Source organism: Tachypleus tridentatus, chromosome 1, assembly GCF_004210375.1.
Source record: "Tachypleus tridentatus isolate NWPU-2018 chromosome 1, ASM421037v1, whole genome shotgun sequence".
NCBI lineage: Eukaryota > Metazoa > Arthropoda > Merostomata > Xiphosura > Limulidae > Tachypleus > Tachypleus tridentatus.
This window is the reverse complement of record NC_134825.1, coordinates 15,672,608-15,697,630: the sequence shown is the minus strand read 5'-3', so window position 1 is coordinate 15,697,630 and position 25,023 is coordinate 15,672,608. Positions and strand designations below refer to the sequence as shown.

Below are 25,023 nucleotides of genomic sequence, written 5' to 3'. Positions count from 1 at the left end.
ACAAATGGGTTCCATGAGTTTTATTAAGTGCACACATTAGTTCAAGTGTGAATAATTATTCTAAGTTGTCTGATGTTGATGGAACAGATTAGCCGATATTTATTACTTCTTTACGATAGCTTGAGCTGAAGGAACATCAAACTATATGTAACCCACGATTTCACATTGCTATTACAATTACTGACGAAGGAGACGCTAATGTAGTTTGGAGCTATGAACTGTACATAGATGAAGCTGGAGACATCTATCCGACACTTAATTTTACATGTGATGGAATTCACCGTTGTACGCAAACTCAAAGAGCCGACACCATAAACAGACTAACCGACGAAGGGCGAAACTTTAGTTTATAAGATCCTAGAATGTCCATCTTTTATGTAACACCTAAGATCCATAAACCTGAGATTTCAGAAAGGCCCATCATGTTTGTGTACAAGTGTTCCACAAAACTGATTTATAATTTTATTGATAACATTCTTTATCTTATCGTACATAAATTAAGGTTCCTACAAATTCTTCATAATCTTCATGGGTAATGTAATATCTCTTTACATATTCAATCTTTACATTGAAGGCTTAAAACCTCTCAAGTTCTTTCTTGATGGACGAGTTATACTCCTACCTTCCACTGATCAAATTTTACAACTTGTACTGATTCTAAATATATTTAAGTTTAATGACAATTACTCTATGTTGCTATGGGAACCAGAATGGAATATTCGTATACAAACTGTTTGTTTAATAATTTGGATTTTTGTTTTTAAGAAATGTTCCCTATTTGTACAGAAGGTATACTGACATCATTCCCGGCAACTTTATTCGTGACAGGACTCAATTTGGCAGCTTTATTATTATTAATTATTTTTCAGCCTGTTCAACCCTTCTTTCAGCTGGCGGCAGATCGTTATTGAAAATAACAAACTGTTCAGTCTGTGTCTCTTGGAAAGTATTACGTCCAGTGCAAATGTTGACGATTATATTTCTTCATATGTTCATCTTTCTTGTAGGTTTTAAAAGTTCAGCCACACTGACATCCATTTTCCTGTGTTACAGATGTAGCTTAACAATGGCATCCATCCATTTCTTTGTGTTACTGGTATAGTTTAACACTGACATCCATCCATTTCCTTGTGTTATTGAGGTAGTTTAACACTGACATCCATTATATCCTCGTGTTACTGAGGTAGTTTAACACTGACATCCATTAATATCGTCGTGTTACTGAGGTAGTTTAGCACTGACATCCATCCATATCCTCGTCTTGCTGATGTAGTTTAACATTGACATCCATCCATTACTTGTGTTGCCAGTGTAATTCAACACTGACATCCATTTCCTCGTGTTACTGATGTAGTTTATTACTGACATCCATTTCCTTTTGTTACTGATGTAGCTTTAACACTGATATCCATCCATTTCCTTGTGTTACTGAGGTAGTTTAACACTGACATCCATTAATATCCTCGTGTTACTGAGGTAGTTTAGTTCTGACATCCATCCATATCCTCGTCTTGCTGATGTAGTTTAACATTGACATCCATCCAATTACTTGTGTTACTGATGTAGTTTATTACTGACATCCATTTCCTTTTGTTACTGATGTAGTTTAACACTGACATCCATCTATACCCTCGTGTCACTGATGTAGTTTAATACTGGCATCCATTGATATCCTTGTGTTTCTGATGAAATTTAACCCTGATCTTCCTCGTCCACTTCACTCTCTAATTTTACAGTAATAATCATATTTTCAATTTCTTCCTTTCTCATTATATGTCCCAGAAAACTCAGTTGTCTTTCTCTGGTGGTTATAATCAATTTCCTCTGTCTCTAATCTTCTTTGTACTTCCTCATTGGTTATATGATTTGCCCACGGAACAAGTACCATTCTTCTGCAAAATCACATTTCTGTGGTATCAAGGTGCTTTTCCATGCTAGACGAAATGGCTTCCATTGTTCTCTATAATCATATGGACTGTCTTTTTTTTAAATCTTGGTTTGTTTCACCCACCACATTTTATGTTCAATTCCTTACTTACAGTTTTTGAGTTTACGTCGCAATCTGCAGTAATGATGATGGTTTTATCTGATGGAATGATTGCCTTCTTCCTAATCGAATCTTACGAAAATCTTTCTTTAAAGCTAGTCATAAACTTCTTGAGACGTTGTCACAAGAGATAGGACGTAATAAACTCACTTTAACTCAAACCACTAAAATTAGGGGAGGAACTTTCACATTCTTCAAACTGATACTGACACTAAGGGTATTTTAACTGAAGGATCTGTTACTGGTTTAGACACAGTTAACACCTTCTAGATTTTACTTTAGAAATATGTTTATCAGGATATGTTATATAGTATATTCTTTGTAGCCTTTGTAACTTGCTCTACAATGGTGAGACAGATTTCGTGATCACAGATGACACATATTAAATCTTAATCTGAATTTATTAGTTTCAGTACAGTTTTCAGATGACAAACATCTCACTGATCTCCAAACCTGGAGCTCTAAGAGACTGTTTGTTTATGTGAACGCGAAGAATGAATGTGTTACTTATACTTCAGGTACAATCTCTTCACTTGGTTTGTATGAAAAATTTTCTTTTGTGTAACTTCACTTCTGACATCCTATGACCTTTCTCTCTGTTAACCCCTCACATATCAGCTTTATTTATTAACTTCTTGACACTGACATCCTATGACCATTCTTTCTGTTAACCCCACACTTATCAGCTTTTTTATTAACTTTTCATTTGTGACTTATCCTATGACCATTCTCTCTGTTAACCCTCACTTATCAGCTTCATTTATTAACTTCACTTCTGACATCCTATGACCTTTCTCTCTGTTAACCCCTCTCTTATCAGCTTTATTTATTAACTTCACTTCTGACATCCTATGACCATTCTCTCTGTTAACCCCTCACTTATCAGCTTTATTTATTAACTCACTTCTCTGACATCCTATGACCTTTCTCTCTGTTACCCCTCCCACACTACACTTATCAGCTTTATTTATTCTTCCTGCTTCGCTTTCATTAACATTATTTATTTGGAACAGATGATTTACCAGTATTATTAGATCACACTTCTAATCATGCTCCATACGTTCTTCTACTGCTACTTTGTGCAGTGATATGTGAATTTGCTCTGTGCATAATATAAATATATTCGCTCTTTCTATTTATCACTATTTAGGTCCTTTGAGTGAACCTAGGAGGGTCAGGTACAACCCTGACATCTTCCTCCCGCATTTATTGTGTCATTAATATTTTATGTTTGAGGCCACTATTAAATGTTAAACACAACATAAAAAAAGGGGAACAGTTTCGTAAATGTTCACTAATGTGAAATCAAAATCTCTAAAGATCAGGGCCATGTACTTGTTGGAACGTTCATTATTTATACTAGGACACACTCGTTATAGAAATAGTCCACATACTCCAATGTTCTTCATGTTGTTGGATTATTTTATGCGTATTTACGTAAATACCATTTTAATACTCTATATGATAAAACTACAATATGATGAATTAGATACTTATAGCAATAGGTGACATATTTACTTGACTTATAGTACATATTTAGAGATGAGTCATACTTAGGCTCATTTACATCATATATGGGCCCGGCATGGCCAAGTGGTTAAGGCACTCGACTCGTAATTCGAGAGTCGTGTGTTTGAATGCTCGCTCTTTCAGCCATGGGAGCGTTATAATGTTACGGTCAATCCCACTGTTCATTGGCAAAAGAGTAGCCCAAGAGTTGGCGGTGGGTTGTGATAACTAGCTGCCTTTTCCTCTAGTCTTATACTGTTAAATTAGGGATGGCTAGCGCAGACAACCCCTGTATAGCATTGCGCGAAATTCAAAACATATCAAACAGAAAGAAACTAATCCAACTCCACTTTTTCAGATCATTAACCAAATAAACCCTTATGAAGATGGATGTGTATGAGGAGCACATTAGGCATATAATACTTTATGAGCTTAGAAGAGGCAATAGTACAGCAGAAACTACATGAAGCATTCAAGGTGTTTATGATACGGAGTCTTTCAATGAAAGTAAACGTCCAAGGTAATTTCATAAGTTCACTTCAGGTGACTGCAGCTTAACTGATGTGTCACATGCAGGTCGTCCTGTTGAGTTTAATGATGACTTGCTGCTGGCTGCACTTGATGAAGATTGTGTGGAAACAGTTGAAGAACTAGCATGGAAGCTTAATTCAACCCGTTCAACAGTTCACCGTCATCTCCAACCGTTTGGAAAATTAGTCTCCCATGACTTGACAAAACCCAGCCTTAGAGCAAGAGTGGACATTTGCACTTCTCTGCACTCTCGTGAACGTGACTCACCTTTCTTGGAGAGATTAGTGACTGGAGATAAAAATGGATATTTTATAAAAAAATGTTAAGCGCCGCAGGTAAACTGGCTAAAGCAAAGCCCAAACTGAACCTCCACCCTAGGAATGTCTTGTTAAGCATTTAGTGGGATATTGTTGATCTGTGATCCACTTTGAGTTGTTGCTACTTAATGTAACGATTACATCAGACTTCTGTTTCCAACAGTTAGAGCGCTTGAATGTTGCACTGAAAGAAAAAAGGCCTGTTATCACTCGTAAAGATATTGTGTTACATCAAGATAATGCACGGCCCCATCCAGCAAGGATTACATCTGCAAAGATTGAGAGCTAAACTGGAAAAACTTCCACATTCTCGTTATTCTTCAGACCTTGCTCTATCAGATTATCATTTATTCCGAAGCTTGCAGAACTATCTCAATGGAAAAGAGCTTGGAACACATGGAGATGTCAAAACTACCCTCTCTACATTCTTCTCCTCCAAACCCCAAGAATTTTATAGAAGTTTCATTCAGAAGCTTGTTACTAAATGCATTTGATGCCTTATTTTTAAACATTGGAACAGATATAAACGCATGTATGACTGACGCAAAATATAATCAACAGTGACTTTTAAAGAACCATGTGACTTAAGATCTGAGAACTCTTTGTTGACAATCCATATTGTTACTTTTTGAAATATATACGCGTGTTTTCTGAACACATATTATAAACGATATCCGAAATTAATCATAAAAGGCAGAATAAATCATACTGGGGTATGTGTGAGTACGTAGTGTAAATAAATCATACTGAGGTATGTATGACAGAAGCTAACTACGTAGTGTAAATAACATTTTAAAATATATATTCGACATTTTATCTTTTTACTTTCATAAAATATTCAACCGATAAAACAACCACAGATTTTAATACACTTGACATGCAATACAATCGTCTTCTGCACATGAAACGGAAGTAGCAGCTGCTGTACATGTTGTTGTGTATATATTTGTGATATGTCGTGAAGCTTTATAATTTTCAGAATTTCCTCACGTCTTTCATATGACTTTTGTTTGTATATATATGGCTATTTTATAATTATTATAATTATTTATCTAACAGCCTTCGATAATAAATAATATTATTTTCTACTTATTTCTTCTTGGAATACAAAAGTGTTCCATTACGTTTCCTCCCGAAACAGTAAAGTAATATAAAAATATATCGATTATTGCTAAAATTCAATAATTAAGTTTTACTTTTTTCTGAGCTCTGCACTTACAATCGATCGAAAACCATTCCCAATAAAAAATACCAAGTAGATATAATATAATACTATTCTTATTATAATATTAAGATTCCCAGTTTGGCCCTGTAGACAAAAGTTTCATCTTTCGAATGCGCCCTGGTCATGGTATTTTCATCATTTTAATCAAAATTTGATGAACCTACATGATTGTCTGACGTGAGGAACGTATTATAATTATATTATTATTGTTGTCTTTTAAAATTGAATGTGGATAGGTCTGATATAAAAACCAAGCGATACACAAACATTCATGTATGAATCTGTCTTACACATAGAAATAACTGGTACTCAATTATCAAACTATACAGCTGTCTGACATAAAAAGAGAGGTGATACAAAACCATCTAGTATGGGTCTGTCTGCATAGAAAAAAAAATTAGTGACACATTCACATATAACAGGAGAACTGTCTAATATAAATAATAATGATATACAGACAAACAACTATAGCTCTCCATGACATAGAAAAACAAGTGAAACACAAATATAAAACTATAGGTTTGTCTGATATAGAAAAAAAAAAGTGATACATACACATCCAACTATAGGTCCTTAAGACATAGAAAAGTAAGTGATGCACAAACATCCAACCTTAGGTCTGTCTGATAGTTAAGTATAGATCTGTATGACATAAAAAAGAACTGACACACGAACATCCATGAATAGGTCTCTTCGAAGTAGATAAACAAGTGAAACTCAAATATCCAGCTATAGGTCTGTCTGACATGGAAAGCCAAGTGTTACACACACGTCCAAGTATGAGTATGTCTGGCATAGAAAAGAAGTAATACACAAATATCTAAGTATGAATATGTCTCAATTAGAAAAATAAGTGATGGACATACATGTAAAAACAGATTTGTCAAACACAGGAAAGGAAGTCATACACAAGCATACAACTATAGGTTTGTCTGATATATAAAACAAGTGATACACCAACATCTAAGGGTGGATCTGTCTGACGTAAATAAAATAAGAGATACACAAAATTTCATCTGATAAACAAATATGCAAGTATAATTTACTCTGGCATAGAAATACAAGTGACAAACAAACATAGATTTCTCTGATGTAGAGAAAGAATCGATACACAAACATACATCTATAGCTTTATCTGACATAGAAACCAAGTGATACACTAAAATTTATCTACAGATCTTGATGACGAGAAATCCACTTGAAATAAAAATGCATCTCAGAACTGCTGGTATGGGTATTAAAACATTTACTGAGAAGGAGAGAACAACGTTTCGACCTTCCTAGGTCATCTTCAGATTAAGAAAGAGAGAATTTGCAAGTGACCATTGCTGGACATATGTCTTAGGGATGAGAGTATAAACGGGTACAGAATTGTAGGGGGCGATGCAGTTGGATGTTAGGTTATGTCAATTAGATATAACTGTCTTAGTTTTTCAAAACTGTTACCAGTATGCTTAGAGTTATACCATCGATCAAAATAAACATAGTTTTCGTGGGCGAATTCTATATAGGTTTGATTAGCTTGCTTGCGAAGATGACCTAAGAAGGTCAAAACATTGTTATGTACTTTATTTTAATTAAAGATTTAATACCCATACAAACAGTCTTGAGAACATATAGTTTCAAACAGCTTCACAGTCTATGTGAACCTGTGGAAGATAAGTGGATTTCTTATAACATGCTCTTACTATGATCATTCTGTTAAATCCTCCACGCAAATTACTTGAAAACCCAAATAACATTTATTCGTATCTTGATTCTGTATAAGCATTCAACAAACTGAAAGAAAGAATTGATCAGTACTCTGTGTTCATATTTTGAATTCTTGAAGATCCACTCATTAGGTACAGATGGTGGTAATTTTGCAGATAGCCCTTCCACTAAAGGTTGGGTGAAATTTACTCAGCTCGTAACCATAAAAGTAATTATACTATAATTTTTTGATAATGTAAGCATATCTTTGCAATATTTGACAGTTTATTGGTACACACTGCCGAGCTTTTCAAAACAAAATATGCCATTTTCAATTAAATATTAAGATCTTTTAATTAAAGATTTTCTTGTATTTTTTTCGTTACCAGGATGTTGACTGTTCAACATGCAAAATAATTTTGAATTTAAGATTAAAAATATTTTTAAGGATCAGAACATTTTCAGATTTTACGTACAAAATCTTTACAATCCCCAGGTAATTATGAACGTCGTTTTTATCAAACAAGCTTTATATTTATGTGTTATTTTCACTACTTTGTCTTCATACGGGTTGGTTCAATTTGACAGACTTCGTAACCTGCATAAAAAATTGGGGAATAAATATAAATTATGTTGTTGTTCCTAGGAAAACTACATGTGACGACATAAAACAGAAATGCTTAATCTAAATATCATAACAATATACATGTTACTTTTAGTATATTGGCCAGTCAGTAGTACCTGGCTAAAGTTATGGAAATTGCAGTTAGGCTGCTCACGTGCAATGATGTTACCGTATTCAAGAATATAAAACTGTCCTTTATAAAGCAACCTGTCTTAGTATACTAGCGTTGTTTTGCAATATACAGTTTGTTTGTGTTTCGAATTTCGCGCAAAGCGACACGAGGACTATATGCGCTAGCCGTCTCTAATTTAGCAGTGTTAGACTAGACGGAAGGCAACTAGTCATCACCACCCACCGCCAACTATTGGGCTACCCTTTTAGCACAAATAGTGGGATATACCGTCACATAATAACGCTACTACGGCTGAAACGGCGAGTATGTTTGGCGCGACCGGGATGCGAACCCGCGAACCTCAGATCACTAGTCGCACGCCGGACCCAAAATTGTAACGCTTAATCGAGCCAGCCAGGATTCTAACCTGGAATCTTCTGATCCGTAGTCAGACGCGTTATCCATTGCGCCACTGGCCCGTTACGATTACACACAGAAACTAAATTTATCTGTTGAATTCAAATATGATTTCTTGGTTCATTTCTACTTCGAGTTCTTTAATTAAATATTGTACTTTAAGCTAGTCATGTATTAGTTCTGTAAAGATCTATATTGAAATAAAGGAGGTTACAGACCTAATAACAACCAGGTAGAAAATGAATTTTTCTTTACACAAAAATATACGTTACTTTTTTGTTTGTTGGTAATAAGAAATTGTTTCAATTTTATTAAGTTTATCCAGTCACATTAATTGGCACACAACTAGAATAGCATTCAAATAAATACCACTCTAGAAGTTTCCTTGTTAAATCTCCGGTAATTAGCGGATCTAACCCTCGGTAAAAAAAAGAAATCCCTTGTTGTTCCTAATTATTAACAGTTGTTGTTTTTAATTATTTTCCATTGACGGTCCTATTTATTATCCATTGTTGGTTTTAATTATTATTCGCTAATGTTTCTAATTATTATCTATTGCTCTTCGTAATTATTGTCCACCTAATTATTATTGTTGTTCTTAATTAGCATCTGTTATGATTCCTAATTATTATCGATTATCGTTTCTAAATAGAATAATCAACACAACAGATAAAATGATAAACACTCTTTCTGTTGTTAGGTTCTGCTTAAAAATGTTAATTTGACTACACTTAACTTCGGCACCATTCCTTTTACCAGCGTGTCCAAAACTGTTTCGGTTCACAGCACCCTTAGTGTCTCAGCAATTTGTCTCACCTTAGGCAAAAAGAAAAAAAAAACCTAACAATTCCGTTTATGAAGTCGTTAGGTCCAAACAACTTAAAACTTAGTAACTATTTATCTTCTAAAAAACGTTGTAGCCGTCTGAAAGAATAATACACGTAATTTGAAGGTAAAAACAATACTTTTATTTCATTTTTAAACAACCACAATTACTAATGGGATGTGTGCGCCTACTGGGTACTGCACAGCTTACCTTGGAATCTGATTGGACACCAACACTCTCATTTCCTGTTCCACACTGATTTTCGCGCGGTACTTGTTTTTTATCACAGGGAATTCAGCCTTAGCACTTAGCAGAGGATATTTATCTCTTTTTGATATCCAAAATGAGTTAGCTCCATGCTGTCAGATTCTGTTTATAAAGTCTTGTAGGCCCGGTATGGCCAAGCGTGTTAAGTCGTGCGACTCGTAATCTGAAGGTCGCGGGTTCGCATCCCCGTCGCGCCAAATATGCTCTCCCTTTCAGCCGTGGGGGCATTATAATGGGATGGTCAATCCCACTCTTCGTTGGTAAAAGAGTAGCCCGAAAGATGGCGGTCGGTGGGGATGACTAGCTGTATTCCCTCTGGCCTAACACTGCTAAATTAGGAACGGCTAGCGCAGATAGCCCTCGTGTAGCTTTGCACGAAATTCAAAACAAACCACACCAAAGTAGGTATCAGGATCAAAAAACAAATATTCAAGTTAACATTTTTAATAACATGGACACGTTCAGGTTTGCAGTTATGAATGTTCCTTTTCCAAATAGGAATATTGTAGATAAGTTATGTTACAGTATGCACTACTTACGGCATATTAGTTATATTTGCCCGGAATGGCCAAGTGGGTTAAGGCGTGCGACTCGTAATTTGAGGGTCGTGGGGTCGAATACTCGTCGCACCAAACGCGTTCGCCTTTACAATCGTGGGGGTGTTATAAAGTTCCGATCAATCAAACTATTCGTTGGTAAAAGAGTAGCGCAAAAGTTGGCTGTGGGTGGTGATGACTGGCTGCCTTGTCTTACACTGCTAAATTAGGGACAGCTAGCGCAGATAGCTCTCGTGTAGCTTTGTGCGAAATTCAAAAACAAAACAATTAGTTATATTAGAATTTGCTTACCTTTACAATACTTCTTAGATAGAGCTCGTAAAGTCTGTGATTTTTAACAAACAAGACTTCTTCTGTTACATTTTTTAAAAAATCATTTATTTTGGTGGGAAATTGAACAGTATTCGTGTTACTGATTAAAGTTGTATAAAGTTTACACAATATTGTGACTTTTCAAAATCTACATCCACACTTTGGTTATTTTGGTAATTATTTAGGGTTATAGTGAATCGAGTTAATGTATTAACAATCATTGGTTTGTTTTTTTTCGTTAATTTAAGATCTTGTCATGAATACTCAATTTTATGGTACTATTGTGTGGCATTTTCCGCACTTGCGAATATTCTAACTTTCTGAGATATATCATTGTCATTAAACACCTTATGATCTTTTCACGTTTACCTTTTAATTTTTACACAAGACTCGACTTATTTTATCTGCTTCTTGTACACCTCCAAGTGACTCAGCAGTAAGTTAAAGGTTTTGGTCCCCATGGTGAGCAGAGTACAAATAATATAGTGTGAAGCATTATACCAAACGACAGCCAATACAAATGGGTCCCATGAGTTTTATTAAGTGCACATATTAGTTCAAGTGTGAATAATTATTCTAAGTTGTCTGATGTTGATGGAACAAATTAGCCGATATTTATTACTTCTTTACGATAGCTTGAGCTGAAAGAACATCAAACTATATGTAACCCACGATTTCACATTGCTATTGCAATTACTGACGAAGGAGGCGCTAATGTAGTTTGGAGCTATGAACTGTACATAGATGAAGCTGGAGACATTTATCCGACACCTAATTTTACATGTGATGGAATTCACCGTTGTACGCAAACTCAAAGAGCCGACACCATAAACAGACTAACCGACGAAGAGCGTAATATTAGTTTATAAGATCGTAGAATGTCCATCTTTTATGTAACACCTAAGATCCATAAACCTGAGATTTCAGAAAGGCCCATCATGTCTGTGTACAAGTGTTCCATAAAACTGATTTCTAATTTTATTGATAACATTCTTTATCTTATCGTACATAAATTAAGGTTCCTACAAATTGTTCATAATCTTCACGGGTAATGTAATATCTCTTTACATATTTAATCTTCACATTGAAGGCTAAAAACATCTCAAGTTCTCTCTTGATGGACGAATTATACTCGTACCTTTCACTGATAAAATTTTACAACTTGTACTAAATCTAAATATATTTCAGTTTAATGACAATTACTCTATGTTGCTATGGGAACCAGAATGGAATATTCGTATACAAACTGTTTGTTTAATAATTTGGATTTTTTTTCAAGAAATGTTCCCTATTTGTACAGAAGGTATATTGACAACATTTCCGGAAACTTTATTCGTTTCAGGACTCATTTTGGCAGCTTTATTATTATTAATTATGTTTGAGCCTGTTCAACCCTTCTTTAACTTTCAGCTGGCGGCAGATCGTTATTGAAAATAACAAACTGTTCAGTCTGTGTCTCTAGTTGTTATGTCCAGAGCAAATGTTGACGATTATATTTCTTCATAGGTTCACGTTTTTTGTCGGTTTCAAAAGTTACCCCCAATTACAAAAGTACTTAACAGCTTTATTTATTCTTCCTGCTCCTCTTTCATTAACGTTATTTCTTTGGAACAGATGATTTACCAGTATTATTAGATCACACTTTTTAATCATGTTCCGTACGTTCTTCTACTGCTACTTTGTGCAGTGATGTGTGAATTTGCTCTGTGCATAATATAAATATCTTCGCTTTTTCTATTTATCGCTATTTAGGTCCTTTGAGTGAACCTAGGAGGGTCAGGTACAACCCTGAGATCTTCCTCCCGCATTTATTGTGTCATTAATATTTTATGTTTGAGGCCACAATTAAATGTTAAACACAACATAAAAAAGGGGAACAGTTTCACAAATGTTCACTAATGTGAAATCAAAATCTCTAGAGATCAGGGCCATGTACTTGTTGGAACGTTAATTATTTATACTAGGACACACTCGTTATACAAATAGTCCACATACTCCAATGTTTTTCATGTTGTTGGATTATTTTATGCGTATTTACGTAAATACCCTTTTAATACTCTATATGATAACCTGGCATGGCCTAGCGCGTTAAGGCGTGCGCTTCGTAATTTGAGGGTCGCGGGTTCGCGCCCGAGTCGTGCCAAACATGCTCGCCCTCCCAGCCGTGGGGGCGTTATGATGTTACTGTCAATCCCACTTTTCGTTGGTAAAATAGTAGCCCAAGAGTTGGCGGTGGGTGGTGATGATTAGCTGCCTTCCCTCTAGTCTTACACTGCTAAATTAGGGACGGCTAGCACAGATAGCCCTCGAGTAGCTTTGTGCGAAATTCCAAAAAACAAACAAACAAACTATATGATAAAACTACAATATGATGAATTAGATACCTATAGCAATAGGTGACATATTTACTTGACTTATACTACATATTTAGAGATGAGTCATACTTAGGCTCATTTACATCAGGTATGGGCCCTGCATGGCCAAGTGGTTAAGGCACTCGACTCGTAATTCGAGAGTCGTGGGTTTGAATGCTCCCTCTTTCAGCCATGAGAGCGTTGCATGTTACGGTCAATCCCACTGTTCATTGGCAAAAAAGTAGTCGAAGAGTTGGCGGTGGGTAGTGATAACAAGCTGTCTTCCCTCTAGTTTTATACTGCTAAATTAGAGATGTCTAGCGCAGACAACCCCCTGTATAGCATTGCGCGAAATTCAAAACAAATCAAACAGAAAGAAACTAATCCAACTCCACTTTTTCAGATCATTAACCAAATAAACCCTTATGAAGATGGATGTGTATGAGGAGCACATTAGGCATATAATACTTTATGAGTTCAGAAGAGGCAATAGTACAGCAGAAACTATATGAAGCATTCAAGGTGTTTATGATACGGAGTCTTTCAACGAAATAAAATGTTGAAGGTAATTTCAGAAGTTCAGATCAGTTGACTACAGCTTAACTGATGTGTCACATGCAGGTCGTTCTGTTGAGTTTAATGATGACTTACTGCTGGCTGCACTTGATGAAGATTGTGCTGTAACAGTTTAAGAACTAGCACAGAAGTTTAATTCAACCCATTCAACAGTTCACCCTCATCTCCAACAGTTTGGAAAATGGGTCTTTCATGATTTGACAAAACCCAGTTTTAGAGCAAGAGTGGACATTTGCACTTCTCTACCCTCTCGTGAACGTCACTCACCTTTCTTGGACAGGTTAGTGACTGGATATGAAAAATGGATATTTTATAAAAAATGTTAAGCGCCGCAGGTAAACTGGCTAAAGCACAGCCCAAACTGAACCTCGACCCTAGGAAAGTCTTGTTAAGCGTTTAGTGGGATATTGTTGATCTGTGATCCACTTTGAGTTGTTGCTACTTAATGTAACGATTACATCAGACTTCTTTTTCCGAGAGTTAGAACGCTTCAATGTTGCACTGAAAGAAAAAAAGGCCTGTTATCACTCGTAAAGATGTTGTGTTACATCAAGATAATGCACGGCCCCATCCAGCAAGGATTACATCTGCAAAGATTTAGAGATAGACTGGAAAAAAACTTCCACATTCTCGTTATTCTTCAGACCTTGCTCTATCAGATTATCATTTATTCCGAAGCTTGCAGAACTATCTCTATGCAAAAGAGCTTTGAACACAATGAGATGTCAAAACTACCCTCTTCTCCTCCAAACCCCAAGAATTTTATAGAAGTTTCATTGTTACTATATGCATTTGATGCCTTATTTTTAAACATTGGAACAGATATAAACGCATGTATGACACACGCAAAATATAATCAACAGTGACTTTTAAAGAACCATGTGACTTAAGATCTGAGAACTCTTTGTTGACAATCCATATTGTTACTTTTTGAAATATATACGCGTGTTTTCTGAACACATATTATAAACGATATCCGAAATTAATCATAAAAGGCAGAATAAATCATACTGGGGTATGTGTGAGTACGTAGTGTAAATAAATCATACTGAGGTATGTATGACAGAAGCTAATTACGTAGTGTAAATAACATTTTAAAATATATATTCGACATTTAATCTTTTTTACTTTCATAAAAATATTCAACCGATAAAAAAACAACCACAGATTTTAATACACTTGACATGCAATACAATCGTCTTCTGCACATGAAACGGAAGTAGCAGCTGCTGTACATGTTCTTGTGTATATATTTGAGATATGTCGTGAAGCTTTATAATTTTCAGAATTTCCTCACGTCTTTCATATGACTTTTGGTTGTGTATATATATGGCAATTTTATAATTATTATAATTATTTATCTAACAGCCTTCGATAATAAATAATATTATTTTCTACTTATTTCTTCTTGGAATACAAAAGTGTTCCATTACGTTTCCTCCCGAAACAGTAAAGTAATATAAAAATATATCGATTATTGCTAAAATTCAATAATTAAGTTTTACTTTTTTCTGAGCTCTGCACTTACAATCGAGCGAAAACCATTCCCAATAAAAATACCAAGTAGATATAATATAATACTATTCTTATTATAATATTAAGATTCCCAGTTTGGCCCTGTAGACAAAAGTTTCATCTTTCGAATGCGCCCTGGTCATGGTATTTTCATCATTTTAATCAAAATTTGATGAACCTACATGATTGTCTGACGTGAGGAACGTATTATAATTATATTATTATTGTTGTCTTTTAAAATTGAATGTGGATAGGTCTGATATAAAAACCAAGCGATACACAAACATTCAATTATGAATCTGTCTTACACAAAGAAATAACTGGTACACAAATATCCAACCATACAGCTGTCTGACATAAAAAAAGAGTAGTGATGCAAAACCATCTAATATGGGTCTGTCTGCATAGAAAAAAAAATTAGTGACACATTCACATATAACAGGAGAACTGTCTAATATAAACAATAATGATATACAGATAAACAACTATAGCTCTCCATGACATAGAAAAACAAGTGAAACACAAATATAAAACTATAGGTTTGTCTGATATAGAAAAAAAAAAGTGATACATACACATCCAACTATAGGTCCTTAAGACATAGAAAAGTAAGTGATGCACAAACATCCAACCTTAGGTCTGTCTGATAGTTAAGTATAGATCTGTATGACATAAAAAAGAACTGACACACGAACATCCTTGAATAGGTCTCTTCGAAGTAGATAAACAAGTGAAACTCAAATATCCAGCTATAGGTCTGTCTGACATGGAAAGCCAAGTGTTACACACACGTCCAAGTATGAGTATGTCTGGCATAGAAAAGAAGTAATACACAAATATCTAAGTATGAATATGTCTCAATTAGAAAAATAAGTGATGGACATACATGTAAAAACAGATTTGTCAAACACAGGAAAGGAAGTCATACACAAGCATACAACTATAGGTTTGTCTGATATATAAAACAAGTGATACACCAACATCCAAGGGTGGATCTGTCTGACGTAAATAAAATAAGAGATACACAAAATTTCATCTGATAAACAAATATGCAAGTATAATTTACTCTGGCATAGAAATACAAGTGACAAACAAACATAGATTTCTCTGATGTAGAGAAAGAATCGATACACAAACATACATCTATAGCTTTATCTGACATAGAAACCAAGTGATACACTAAAATTTATCTATAGATCTTGATGACGAGAAATCCATTTGAAATAAAAATGCATCTCAGAACTGCTGGTATGGGTATTAAAACATTTACTGAGAAGGAGAGAACAACGTTTCGACCTTCCTAGGTCATCTTCAGATTAAGAAAGAAAGAATTTGCAAGTGACCATTGCTGGACATATGTCTTAGGGTTATGTCAATTAGATATAACTGTCTTAGTTTTTCAAAACTGTTACCAGTATGCTTAGTGTTATACCATCGATCAAAATAAACATAGTTTTCGTGGGCGAATTCTATATAGGTTTGATTAGCTTGCTTGCGAAGATGACCTAAGAAGGTCAAAACATTGTTGTGTACTTTATTTTAATTAAAGATTTAATACCCATACAAACCGTCTTGAGAACATATAGTTTCAAACAGCTTCACAGTCTATGTGAACCTGTGGAAGATAAGTGGATTTCTTATAACATGCTCTTACTATGATCATTCTGTTAAATCCTCCAGGCAAATTACTTGAAAACCCAAATAACGTTTATTCGTATCTTGATTCTGGATAAGCATTCAACAAACTGAAAGAAAGAATTGATCAGTACTCTGTGTTCATATTTTGAATTCTTGAAGATCCACTCATTAGGTACAGATGGTGGTAATTTTGCAGATAGCCCTTCCAGTAAAGGTTGGGTGAAATTTACTCAGCTCGTAACCATAAAAGTAATTATACTATAATTTTTTGATAATGTAAGCATATCTTTGCAATATTTGACAGTTTATTGGTACACACTGCCGAGCTTTTGAAAAACAAAATATGCTATTTTCAATTAAATATTAAGATCTTTTAATTAAAGATTTTCTTGTATTTTTTCGTTACCAGGATGTTGACTGTTCAACATGCAAAATAATTTTGATTTTAAGATTAAAAATATTTTAAGGATCAGAACATTTTCAGATTTTATAATCCCCAGGTAATTATGAACGTCGTTTTATCAAACAAACTTTATATTTATCTGTTATTTTCACTACTTTATCTTCATACGGGTTGGCTCAATTTGACAGACTTCGTAACCTGTATAAAACATTGGGGAATAAATATAAATTATGTTGTTGTTCCTAGGAAAACTACATGTGACGACATAAAACAGAAATGCTTAATCTAAATATCATAACAATATACATGTTACTTTTAGTATATTGGCCAGTCAGTAGTGCCTGGCTAAAGTTATGGAAATTGCAGTTACGCTGCTCACGTGCAATGATGTTACCGTATTCAAGAATATAAAACTGTCCTTTATAAAGCAGTATACTAGTGTTGTTTTGCAATATACAGTTTGTTTGTGTTTCGAATTTCGCGCAAAGCGACACGAGGACTATATGCGCCAGCCGTCCCTAATTTAGAAGTGTTAGACTAGACGGAAGGCAACTAGTCATCACCACCCACCGCCAACTATTGGGCTACCCTTTAGCACAAATAGTGGGATTGACCGTCACATTATAACGCTCCCACGGCTGAAACGGCGAGTATGTTTGGCGCGACCGGGATGCGAATTCGCGAACCTCAGATCACTAGTCGCACGCCTTAGACGCTTGGCCATGCCGGCCCCAAAATTGCAACGCTTAATCGAGCCAGCCAGGATTCGAACCTGGAATCTTCTGATCCGTAGTCAGACGCGTTATCCATTGCGCCACTGGCCCGCTTTGATTAGACAGAGAAACTAAGTTTATCTGTTTAATTCAAATATGATTTCTTGGTTCATTTCTACTTCGAGTTCTTCAATTAAAGATTATACTTTAAGCTAGTCATGTATTAGTTCTGTAAAGATCTATATTGAAATAAAGGAGGTTACAGACCTAATAACAACCCAGTAGAAAATGAATTTTTCTTTACACAAAAAATATACGTTACTTTTTTGTTTGTTGGTAATAAGAAATTGTTTCAATTTTATTAAGTTTATCCAGTCACATTAATTGGCACACAACTAGAATAGCATTCAAATAAATACCACTCTGGAAGTTTCCTTGTTAAATCTCCTGTAATTAGCGGATCTAACCCTCTGTAAAAAAATAGAAATGCCTTGTTGTTCCTAATTATTAACAGTTGTTGTTTTTAATTAATTTCCATTGACGGTCCTATTTATTATCCATTGTTGGTTTTAATTATTATTCGCTGATGTTTCTAATTATTATCTATTGCTCTTCGTAATTATTGTCAACCTAATTATTATTGTTGTTCTTAATTAGCATCTGTTATGTTTCCTAATTATTATCGATTATCGTTTCTAAATAGAATAATTAACACAACAGATAAAATGATAAACACTCTTTCTGTTGTTAGGTTCTGTTTAAAAATGTTAATTTGACTACACTTAACTTAGGCACCATTCCTTTTACCAGCGTGTCCAAAACTGTTTCGGTTCACAGCACCCTTAGTGTCTCAGCAATTTGTCTCACCTTAGGCAAAAAGAAAAAAAAACCTAACAATTCCGTTTATGAAGTCGTTAGGTCCAAACAACTTTAAACTTAATAACTATTTATCTTCTAAAAACGTTGTAGCCGTCTGAAAGAATAATACACGTAAATTGAAGGTAAAAACAATACTTTTATTTCATTTTTAAACAACCACAATTACTAATGGGATGTGTGCGCCTACTGGGTACTGCACAGCTTACCTTGGAATCTGATTGGACACCAACACTCTCATTTCCTGTTCCACACTGATATTCGCGCGGTACTTGTTTTTATCACAGGGAATTCAGGTTCGCTGAGCCTTAGCACTTAACAGAGGATATTCATCTCTTATTGATATCCAAAATGAGTTAGTTCCTTGCTGTCAGATTCTGTTTATAAAGTCTTGTCGGCCCGGTATGGCCAAGCGTGTTAAGGCGTGCGATTCGTAATCTGAGAGTCGCGGGTTCGCATCCCCGTCGCGCCAAACATGCTTGCCCTTTCAGCCGTGGGGGCATTATAATGTGACGGTCAATCCCACTATTCGTTGGTAAAAGAGTAGCCCAAAAGATGGCGGTCGGTGGGGATGACTAGCTGTGTTCCCTCTGGTCTTACACTGTTAAATTAGGAACGGTTAGCGCAGATAGCCCTCGTGTAGCTTTGCACGAAATTCAAAACAAACCAAACCAAACTAGGTATCAGGATCATAAAACAAATATTCAAGTTAACATTTTTAATAACATGGACACGTGCAGATTTGCGGTTATCAATGTTCTATTTCCAAATACGAATATTGTGGATATTATGTTATGTTACAGTATGCACTACGTACGGCATATTAGTTATATTTCCGAGGCATGGCCAAGTGGGTTAAGGCGTGCGACTCGTAATTTGAGGGTCGTGGGATCGAATACTCGTCGCACCAAACATATTCGCCTTTTCAGCCGTGGGGGCGTTATAAAGTTGCGATCCATCAAACTATTCGTTGGTAAAAGAGTAGCCCAAGAGTTGGCTGTGGGTGTTGATGACTGGCTGCCTTGTGTTACACTGCTAAATTAGGGAAGGCTAGCGCAGATAGCTCTCGTGTAGCTTTGTGCGAAATTCAAAAACAAAAAAAATTAGTTATATTAGAGATTGCTTACCTTTACAATACTTCTTAGAAAGAGCTCGTAAAGTCTGTGATTTTTAACAAACAAGATTTCTTCTGTTATATTTTTTTAAAAAATCATTTATTTTGGTGGGAAATTGAACAGTATTCGTGTTACTGATTAAAGTTGTATAAAGTTTACAGAATATTGTGACCTTTCAAAATCTACATCCACACTTTACTTATTTTGGTAATTATTTAGGGTTATAGTGAATCGAGTTAATGTATTAAAAATCATTGGTTTTACCTCTCGTTAATTTAAGATCTTGTCATGAATACTCAATTTTACGGTACTATTGTGTGGCATTTGCCACACTTGCGAATATTCCTACTTTCTAAGATATATCATTGTCATTAAACACCTTATGAACTTTTCACGTTTACCTTTTAATTTTTACACAAGACTCGACTTATTTTATCTGCTTCTTGTCCATCTCCAAGTGGCTCAGCATGAAGTTAAAGGTTTTGGTCCCCATGGTTGGCAGAGTACATGTAATATAGTGTGTAGCATTATACCAAACGACAGCCAATACAAATGGGTTCCATGAGTTTTATTAAGTGCACAAATTAGTTCAAGTGTGAATAATTATTCTAAGTTGTCTGATGTTGATGGAACAGATTAGCCGATATTTATTACTTCTTTACGATAGCTTGAGCTGAAGGAACATCAAACTATATGTAACCCAAGATTTCACATTGCTATTACAATTACTGACAAAGGAGACTCTAATGTAGTTTGGAGTTATGAACTGTACATACATGAAACTGGAGACATCTATCCGACACCTAATTTTACATGTGATGGAATTCACCGTTGTACGCAAACTCAAAGAGCCGACACCATAAACAGACTAACCGACGAAGGGCGAAACTTTAGTTTATAAGATCCTAGAATGTCTATCTTTTTTGTACTCCCCAAGATCCATAACCTTCAGATTTCAGGAAGGCTCATCATGTTTGTGTACAAGTGTTCCACAAAACTGATTTCTAATTTTATTGATAACATTCTTTATCTTATCGTACATAAATTAAGGTTCCTACAAATTGTTCATAATCTTCATGGGTAATGTAATATCTCTTTACATATTCAATCTTTACATTGAAGGCTTAAAACCTCTCAAGTTTTTTCTTGATGGACGAGTTATACTCCTACCTTCCACTGATAAAATTTTACAACTTGTACTGATTCTAAATATATTTAAGTTTAATGACAATTACTCTATGTTGCTATGGGAACCAGAATGGAATATTCGTATACAAACTGTTTGTTTAATAATTTGGATTTTTGTTTTTAAGAAAAGTTCCCTATTTGTACAGAAGGTATATTGACATCATTCCCGGAAACTTTATTCGTGACAGGACTCAATTTGGCAGCTTTATTATTTTTAATTATGTTTCAGCCTGTTCAACCCTTCTTTAACTTTCAGCTGGCGGCAGATCGTTATTGAAAATAACAATCTGTTCTGTCTGTGTCTCTTGGTATTACGTCCAGTGCAAATGTTGACGATTATATTTCTTCATATGTTCATCTTTCTTGTAGGTTTCAAAAGTTCAGCCACACTGACATCCATTTTCCTGTGTTACAGATGTAGCTTAACAATGGCATCCATCCATTTCTTTGTGTTACTGGTATAGTTTAACACTGGGATCCATCCATTTGCTTGTGTTACTGAAGTAGTTTAGCACCGACATCCATCCATATCCTAGTTTTGCTGATGTAGTTTAACATTGACATCCATCCAATTACTTGTGTTACTGATGTAATTCAACACTGACATTCATCCATTTCCTCGTGTTACTGAGGTAGTTTATCGATGGCATCCATCAATTTTCTTGTGTTACTGGTGTAGTTTAACACTGACATCTATCCATTTCCTCGTGTTACTGATGTAGTTTAATACTGATATCCATCTATATCCTCGTGTCACTGATGTAGTTTAGTACTGGCATCCATTGATATCCTTGTGTTTCTGATGCAATTTAACCCTGATCTTCCTCGACCACTTCACTTTCTAATTTTACAGTAATAATCATATTTTCAATTTCTTCCTTTCTCATTATATGTCCCAGGAAACTCAGTTGTCTTTCTCTGGTGGTTATAATCAATTTCCTCTGTCTCTGATCTTCTTTGTACTTCCTCATTGGTTATATGGTCTGCCCACGGAACAAGTACCATTCTTCTGCAAAATCACATTTCTGTGGTATCAAGGTGCTTTTCCATGCTAGACGAAATGGCTTCCCTTGTTCTCTATAATCATATGGACTGTCTTTTTTTTAAATCTTGGTTTGTTTCACCCACTACATTTTATGTTCAATTCCTTACTTACAGTTTTTGAGTTTTCGTCGCAATCTGCAGTAATGATGATGATTTTATCTGATGGAATGATTGCCTTCTTCCTAATCGAATCTTACGAAAAGCTTTCTTTAAAGCTAGTCATAAACTTCTTGAGACGTTGTCACAAGAGATAGGACGTAATAAACTCACTTTAACTCAAACCACTAAGATTACGGGAGGAACTTTCACATTCTTCAAACTGATACTGACACTAAGGGTGTTTTAACTGAAGAATCTGTTACTGGTTTAGACACAGTTAACACCTTCTAGATTTTACTTTAGAAATATGTTTATCAGGATATGTTATATAGTATATAGTTTGTAGCCTTTGTAATTTGCTCTACAATGGTGAGACAGATTTCGTGACCACAGATGACACATATTAAATCTTAATCTGAATTTATTAGTTTCAGTACAGTTTTCAGATGGCAAACATCTCACTGATCTCCACCATGGAGCTCTAAGATATAAACTAACAGACTGTTGTTTATGTGAACGCGAAGAATGATGTGTTACTTATACTGCAGGTACAATCTCTTCACTTGGTTTGTACGAAAAATTTTCTTTTGTGTAACTTCACTTCTGACATCCTATGACCTTTCTCTCTGTTAACCCCTCACATATCAGCTTTATTTATTAACTTCACTTCTGACATCCTATGACCTTTCTCTTTGTTAACCCCTCTCTTATCAGCTTTATTTATTAACTTTACATCTGACATCCTGTGACCATTCTCTCTGTTAACCCCTCACTTATCAGCTTTATTTATTAACTTCACTTCTGACATCCTGTGACCTTTCTCTCTGTTACCCCCTCCCACACTTATCAGCTTTATTTATTCTTCCTGTTCCTCTTTCATTAACATTATTTGTTTGGAACAGATGATTTACCAGTATTATTAGATCACATTTCTAATCATGTTCCATACGTTCTTCTTCTGCTACTTTGTGCAGTGATATGTGAATTTGCTCTGTGCATAATATAAATATATTCGCTCTTTCTATATATCGCTATTTAGGTCCTTTGAGTGAACCTAGGAGGGTCAGGTACAACCCTGACATCTTCCTTCCGCATTTATTGTGTCATTAATATTTTATGTTTGAGGCCACAATTAAATGGTAAACACAACATAAAAGAGGGTAACAGTTTCATAAATGTTCACTAATTTGAAATCAAAATCTCTAGAGATCAGGGCCATGTACTTGTTGGAACGTTCATTATTTATACTAGGACACACTCGTTATAGAAATAGTCCACATACTCCAATGTTCTTCATGTTGTTGGATTATTTTATGCGTATTTACGTAAATACCATTTTAATACTCTATATGATAAAACTACAATATGATGAATTAGATACTTATAGCAATAGGTGACATATTTACTTGACTTATAGTACATATTTAGAGATGAGTCATACTTAGGCTCATTTACATCATGTATGGGCCCAGCATGGCCAGGTGGTTAAGGCACTCGACTCGTAATTCGAGAGTCGTGGGTTTGAATGCTCGCTCTTTCAGCCATGGAAGCGTTACATGTTACGGTCAATCCCACTGTTCATTGGCAAAAAAGTAGTCCAAGAGTTGACGGTGGGTAGTGATAACTAGCTGCCTTCCCTCTAGTCTTATACTGTTAAATTAGGGATGGCTAGCGCAGACAACACCTGTATAGTATTGCGCGAAATTCAAAACAAATCAAACAGAAAGAAATTAATCCAACTCCACTTTTTCAGATCATTAACAAAATAAACCCTTATGAAGATGGATGTGTATGAGGAGCACATTAGGCATATAATACTTTATGAGTTTAGAAGAGGCAATAGTACAGCAGAAACTACATGAAGCATTCAAGGTGTTTATGATTCGGTGTCTTTCAATGAAAGTAAACGTCCAAGGTAATTTCATAAGTTCACTTCAGGTGACTGCAGCTTAACTGATGTGTCACATGCAGGTCGTCCTGTTGAGTTTAATGATGACTTGCTGCTGGCTGCACTTGATGAAGATTGTGCTGTGACAGTTTAAGAACTAGCATGGAAGCTTAATTCAACCCGTTCAACAGTTCACCGTCATCTCCAACCGTTTGGAAAATTAGTCTCCCATGACTTGACAAAACTTAGCCTTAGAGCAAGAGCGGACATTTGCACTTCTCAGCACTCTCGTGAACGTGACTCACCTTTCTTGGACAGGTTAGTGACTGGAGATGAAAAATGGATATTTTATAAAAAATGTTAAGCGCCGCAGGTAAACTGGCTAAAGCACAGCCCAAACTGAGCCTCCACCCTAGGAAAGTCTTGTTAAGCGTTTGGTGGGATATTGTTGATGTATGACCCACTTTGAGTTGTTGCTACTTAATGTAACGATTACATCAGACTTTTGCTTCCGAGAGTTAGAGCGCTTCAATTTTGCACTGAAAAAAAAAAGGCCTGTTATCACTCGTAAAGATGTTGTGTTACATCAGGATAAAGCACGGCCCCATCCAGCAAGGATTACATCTTCAAAGATTGAGAGCTAAACTGGAAAAAGACTTCCACATTCTCCTTATTTTCCAGACCTTGCTCTATCAGATTATCATTTGTTCAAGAGCTTGCAGAACTAACTCCATGGAAAAGAGCTAGGAACACATGGAGATGTCAAAACTACCCTCTCTACATTCTTTTGCTCTAAACCCCAAGAATTGTATAGAAGTTGCATTCAGAAACTTGTTACTATATGCATTTGATGCCGTATCTTTAAACATTGGAACAGATATGCACGCATGTATGACTGACGCAAAATATAATCAACCGTGACTTTTAAAGAACCACGTGACTTAAGATCTGAGAACTCTTTGTTGACAATCCATATTGTTACTTTTTGAATTGCATACGCATGTTTTCTGACACATATTATAAAAGATATCCGAAATTAATCATAAAAGGGAGAATAAATCATACTGAGGCAAGTGTGACTACGTAGTGTAAATAAATCATACTGAGATATGTGTGAGTACGTAGTGTAAATAAATCATACTGAGGTATGTGTGAGTACGTAGTGTAAATAAATCAT

The 25,023-nt window shown here is 35.3% G+C and overlaps 2 non-coding genes across 2 annotated transcripts; both read right to left on the bottom strand.

Moving 5' to 3' along the window:
- Window positions 1-8,464: 8,464 nt before the first annotated feature.
- Window positions 8,465-8,537, bottom strand: TRNAR-ACG (transfer RNA arginine (anticodon ACG)). The gene has a single exon. It is a non-coding gene; the product is annotated as a tRNA-Arg (tRNA).
- Window positions 8,538-17,674: 9,137 nt separating this feature from the next.
- Window positions 17,675-17,747, bottom strand: TRNAR-ACG (transfer RNA arginine (anticodon ACG)). Its single transcript has one exon. It is a non-coding gene; the product is annotated as a tRNA-Arg (tRNA).
- Between the last annotated feature and the right edge of the window lie 7,276 nt (window positions 17,748-25,023).